This window comes from Ascaphus truei, chromosome 20, assembly GCF_040206685.1.
Source record: "Ascaphus truei isolate aAscTru1 chromosome 20, aAscTru1.hap1, whole genome shotgun sequence".
NCBI classification, from domain to species: Eukaryota; Metazoa; Chordata; class Amphibia; order Anura; family Ascaphidae; genus Ascaphus; species Ascaphus truei.
Window position 1 is genome coordinate 5,128,271 of NC_134502.1, and position 5,885 is coordinate 5,134,155.

A 5,885-nucleotide genomic window follows, 5' to 3' on the forward strand; every position below is an offset into this window, starting at 1 on the left:
GTTGGAGGGAGGGCGTTCGGGAGGGAGGGCGTTCGGGAGGGAGGGCGTTCGGGAGGGAGGGAGGGAGGGCGTTCGGGAGGGAGGGAGGGAGGGCGTTCGGGAGGGAGGGAGGGAGGGCGTTCGGGAGGGAGGGAGGGCGTTCGGGAGGGAGGGCGTTCGGGAGGGAGGGAGGGAGGGCGTTCGGGAGGGAGGGCGTTCGGGAGGGAGGGAGGGCGTTCGGGAGGGAGGGCGTTCGGGAGGGAGGGAGGGAGGGCGTTCGGGAGGGAGGGCGTTCGGGAGGGAGGGAGGGAGGGCGTTCGGGAGGGAGGGAGGGCGTTCGGGAGGGAGGGAGGGAGGGCGTTCGGGAGGGAGGGCGGCAGTTTGCTGGGCGATGTGTGTTCATCCCCAGCAGACTGTTTCAGGAGTTGAGGAGGGGGCGGGGCTACACACGGCAGGTTGGGGATCGAGGCTGCAGTCTTGAAATCATTCTCAAGAATGATTTCATTGGCTGCCTAGGTCCCTGTGACGCTGCTGCAGATTCAAAAAAACGATTTTTTCTGCTACCCTGACAACCAGTACAGGCATACCCCGCATTAACTTAAAGTGAAGCACTACCTTTTCCCACTTACCGATGCATGTACTGTACGGCAATCGTCATATACGTGTATAACTGATGTAAATAACGCGTGTGTAACAGGCTCCATAGTCTCCCCGCTTGCGCACAGCTTCGGTACAGGTAGGGAGCCGGTATTGCTGTTCAGGACGTGCTGACAGGCGCATGCGTGAGCTGCCGTTTGCCTATTGGGCGATATGTACTTACTCGCGAGTGTACTTAAAGTGAGTGTACTTAAAGCGGGGTATGCCTGTATTCAATTTGAATACTTTGTGTCCCACTGCAGCTCGCACGGCAGCACGCCCTCCCTCCGAAGCCTGCACCCTGAACGAGGCCTAACTGCTAAAACAGATTTGGGGAGCGCAGATATCACCGTATGTGGAAAGAATAAACAATATATAGTGTAGTAGTTTCTTAAATAGGAGACATCTTGGGTATAAACAGAAATGGGGACTCACACTTTCCCAGTGAATATACAGCAGTGGACGACCAAATGGTTTGTCAGCTCAGGTGGGCTCAGCGCGTTTTCCCTCAATGCAAACCAGAAAAATCTCACTCTTCGTGCAACATTGTATGTTCAATACATGTTGTATTAGAATGAATAATAGCGCACTTACATTTCAATTATGTGGCGTGTACACATAGAAATTAAAGGTGGCCCGATTCCTCTAGGCTTCCTGACTGCGTCGCGTCACTTCCGGTCACGGACTATCACAATTTTGGTGCCGCGGGTGCAGGACGGTCACATGAGCTTGCGTGGCCTACTCAGTCTTGACGTTATGCGTTTCGCTTCAAAAAAGCCGCAGGAGTCGTATTCTTTCCACATACGGTGATATCTGCGCTCCCCAAATCTGTCTTTGGAGATCTACCTAAGCAGAATTGGACCGTCTCTTTAAAGGGTTGAGCTGCGATTTTATATCACCTATATCATTATTAAAAAACACATTTGCACGGTTATTAATTTAAATGAGCACATTAATTTTATTATTTAATACAATTTATTTAATTCACATTATAATTGCCTCATTAAGGAGCGCCAAAGTACCACTTTTTCTTGCACTAGCTCTAACTGCTGAGGCAGGAGGACCACATCTCCCAGAATCCTTTGAGTGATCAGCCAATCAGAGCAGAGGTTTATCCTCCCCCCTCCCCATGGCAGGAGGGGATATTTAGTTACTGTGTAACAGGGTTGCCGCCTCCTACTGAAAGCCAACCTGGAGGAAAAGTAAATAAATCCCTTACTTTGTGTGGCGTGGAGGTGCGGCAGCGTCTCCCCGTATCCTGTTGCAATTCCCCCTCCAAATGCTGCCGCATTGCCATGGTAACCCGATGCTACGTCAGGGGTGCGCAAACTATTAGAGTTGCGCCCCCCTCGCCTTCTCCCCGCGTGCTCGCGCCCCCCCCCCCCCACCTCTTGTGTCGGTGTCAAAGGACATTGCGGGGTCATATGACACCACGTGACCCCTGCTGCGTTGCCATGGCGACTGACATGGGACGTCACGCTGCCGCGTTGCCGTCATAGCAGCCTGCAGAATCAAGGTAAGTTGAGTTGCTGAGGCCTCACGTGATCCCCCGGCATTTAATTTAAATGCCTTGAGGAAGAGCACGGGACCTCTGCAACCTCCCGCACACCTTTCCCCCATAAAAATCTCCCCCCAGTTGGTGCACCGCTGCTCTACGTGACATCATGGTGCTACGCAGCGCTGCGTTGCCATGGCAATATGACACCGCGCAGCGTCATGACGTCACGTAGCGTCTGGTTACCATGGCTACGCAGAGTCATTTGACGTCGCGCAGCCATATTCACTGCTGTTTGAGGGGGAAATTGCAGGAGAATGCCGGAGACGCCGCCGCTCCCCGTCACCATTCGGAGACTGACGACGGCAACCATAGCCCGGAGGTAAGTGCCCGGAGTCTCCGGGTCAAACCCGGAGAGGTGGTAACCCTGTGTGTAACACTAACAGAACAATAATAGATAAAATCTGTGATGCAGGGGTGCGCAAACTTGGGGGGGCCATGGCGCTTACAGTGACCCCGTGCTCTGCCACATAACATTTAAAGTAAATGACAGGAGCATGGGAATCCTCTGTAAGTCCCTTACATTGTCAGTGGGAGAGTTAAACAATTTTTACCATCATGCACCACGCAAGCGCTAAGTTCTGCTCCATTTAGGGAGGTTATGAGAAGGAGTATAATCATGGGACTATTGGCATATTTGGCGGTCCACCAATTGAAGGAAGAGTCCGGAATGACGCAACCGGCAGAGGAGGATATATGACTCTCCGCAGAGATCAACGAAGTATGGAGAGCCTGAGGGTTACTCCAACCAAATATGAGGTTGCGAGAGTTTTTATGAAGCCTAAATCCTATTATCACTAAAGTAAAGAGATACAGCTCTGAGAATGAACCTATGCGTTTTTTTAGTTCTAACCGAGTTTGGTTTTTCTTAAGGGAATGAGCTACAGCTCTGGGAATGAACCAAAGCGTCTTTTCATTCAACTTTGGGACTTAGAAGAAATATGGTGAAAAATATTTTATTTCATAAATGTGTAATAGCCCAGAAGGTTTTGAAGTCTAAGTCAGATTTGCATTGTGTGAGCGATTTCGCTAATGGGAATAAAAGTATAGAGTCCCATTCTACCCCTCATAGCCAAAAGACTTTGACAGGATAAAACTGTAAAGTATATGTGATGGTGAAGGAGTAACCAGGCCATCAATAAAGGTATTATGCCCGGCTGGTTACCTCTGAGTCCTATCTCAGGTTTTAGAGTGCCAGCTCTTCAACCTGTGTATTGTACCTACAATGAATGTAACTGTATGGCAATAAAGAATTGATGTGCCTTTTGCCTTTCCAGGAGTGTTAACCAGTGGAGATTTTCAGGCTATGTGTTTCAGGGTGGACTTTTCAGGTGAAAGTGTTGTCAGATTGTGTCTAGCTAGTCAGGGTCCAGAGTTGCTGGCCGCCCCAAAAATGTATCCAGGAGTCGAGTCGGATTCCTGGGTACTTATAGACACAGACCTCCGGACAAAGTCCTCCCTGGAAAGCAGTTACGCGGCACACCGCCATGATGCCCTGCTTCAGCACAGACCAGAAAGGTAAAAGGGGGCATAGGGATACGTGTATCCCGGGTATAGTATGGGGTCCTTGGTTTAGGGGGAGTCCCCCCCAGTATATTCCTAAACACCTGAACCCGGTATAGGGTTCTGTACAAAAGAAGCAACTCTGAAACTTAACCTAAACGTTATTTGAAGCAACTTTTTAGTAAACTTCTTATAGGAAGGTTTAGGAGGTCTGAAAATGAATGTGCGCATCTTTTCAGTAGATCCTAGGGGATGAGGGACTTTGAAGAATTTTATTAACATGGTATATAAAGGTATATATGTTTTATGCACTGTATATTGTGACGGGGAGGAAAGGGTTAATACCTGATTTGCCATGCATTATTGTTGTTGCCCTGTCCCCGCCATTTTTATTCCCCATTTGCAGGCCATTCCCTGTCTGCGAGGGTAAAAGACAAGATGCATTGCTTGCCATACCCTCTAACCAACACATGATAGCAGATCTTAAATGTAAGGCAGGATGTATTTTTTTGTAAGTCCACGCAGGAATTACTTGGACCTCCAGCTGTGATATGGGTGAATGAGCTTCGGTATTTTTATGACCAAGCCTGAAAGGGTTGTAATTATTTTTATGATGGAGCCTCAAAAGGCTCCCACAGATTTAGAGTCCCCCTGTCTAAAAGAGTGTAAAATATGACAAGACCCAGAGGCCCATAATGTATACAATACTGGCATACTGATGCACAGCAGATGTCAGGCTATTGACACCTTTAAGACAGAGACCAGACACAGTGGCCCCAAGAAATGGGTATAGCGTAGGTATGCTAAGTGGCATGGGCGTCAACCTGACCCATGCGCCCTGCCCACCGGACAGCCCTTTTGACCGGTCTTATGAATTGTGGGTCACATTTTGCTATTCGTGGTTTTTTTTGTTCCCACGAGGGGATTGGATCCACATGTTAAAGATAGCTTTGGCCAGTCTATAACTGTGGCTCCCCAAGTATTTCCCAGTGTGATTCCTGAATTTTAATCCATGATGTAAAGATGCAAGACTTTGTTCCAGTACAGCAACAACAAGTCCAGGAGTGAAGGGGTTAACAACCATATAACCACAGGACTTTTAAAACCAACGCTGCATTTCTTGCACTGGCAAGCAAAGGACCATTTCTTTCATTCCAAGGACAATTTATTTAGTTTCCTGATCCCAGTGAGTGTGGTTTTAAGTGTATTCTGCAGATGTCGTGTGTTTGTCTATTAAGGCAATAAATCACAATTTATTTTGCAACTTGTTCTGTTCAATCAAGTACCCAGAAATATAAATGTGTTGATAAAAGTTGATGTCATCGTGACAAGCTTTTAAAAAACTGGTGGCAGCGGTGGGATATGACATATATGATCTAGGGAATTTCCATGTCCCTGGTTCCGAGAGACCAGGTGGCCACATGGCTTGGTGCCACTGAGCCTGCTTAGGTCCCAAACTTGAAAGTCTCAGAGCTGCCAAGGTGTTAGGGCGGGCGGAGTACCGGAGTTATACTTGAGTACCCACATCCTGGCATAAATAAGGGCTATCTGGCGACCATCTGCCCGGCCCCAGACTCTGAGGAGTCTGGCCCAGCGGGTGGGTTCAATATGCTCAGTGGAAGAGGTGCCAAGTTGGCGCATGCCCCTTTGCAAAATAGAAATCTGTGCCCGCCAACTTTCAGATGGGATGGTAGAAATATTTCCATGCTCTGATTGGTTGAGGTATTCTGTGAATGGGACTGAAATCCTATACGAAACCTAGCAGCCAATCAGGTCAGGAGATTCTAACAGCCAAGACAGCAGCGGTAAATTCAAAGATGCTCTGTGTGAAATGTCAGTGAGACGGCTTCAGAAATTTCAAGGCAAGAATTTTTCTAAGTCCCACTTTTCGGGGCCAAGTTCTCAGAATACTTCGTAGCGGTTGCGGCTGGAACTGCATGCCGAAAAGAGTACCAGGACGTTTGGTACTCGCTCCCGGTCAAGGGATTTCAGCAACTCCAGAGTGGAAACAGCGGTGGCGTCAGGAACTACATGCCGATTTTGGTTCCGGGACTTTTTCGGGCTTAGTCCCGGTCATCTGAAAGACTTTGTAAAGACTTTGTTTTCTGTGCTATTGCAACTAAGAGAGGTTAGTTTTGTAGCCCAGACCCCCAGTAAGTGTGTTATTGTAATTCACTCTGTGTACGTCTGTTTCAATGGAATAAATGACAAT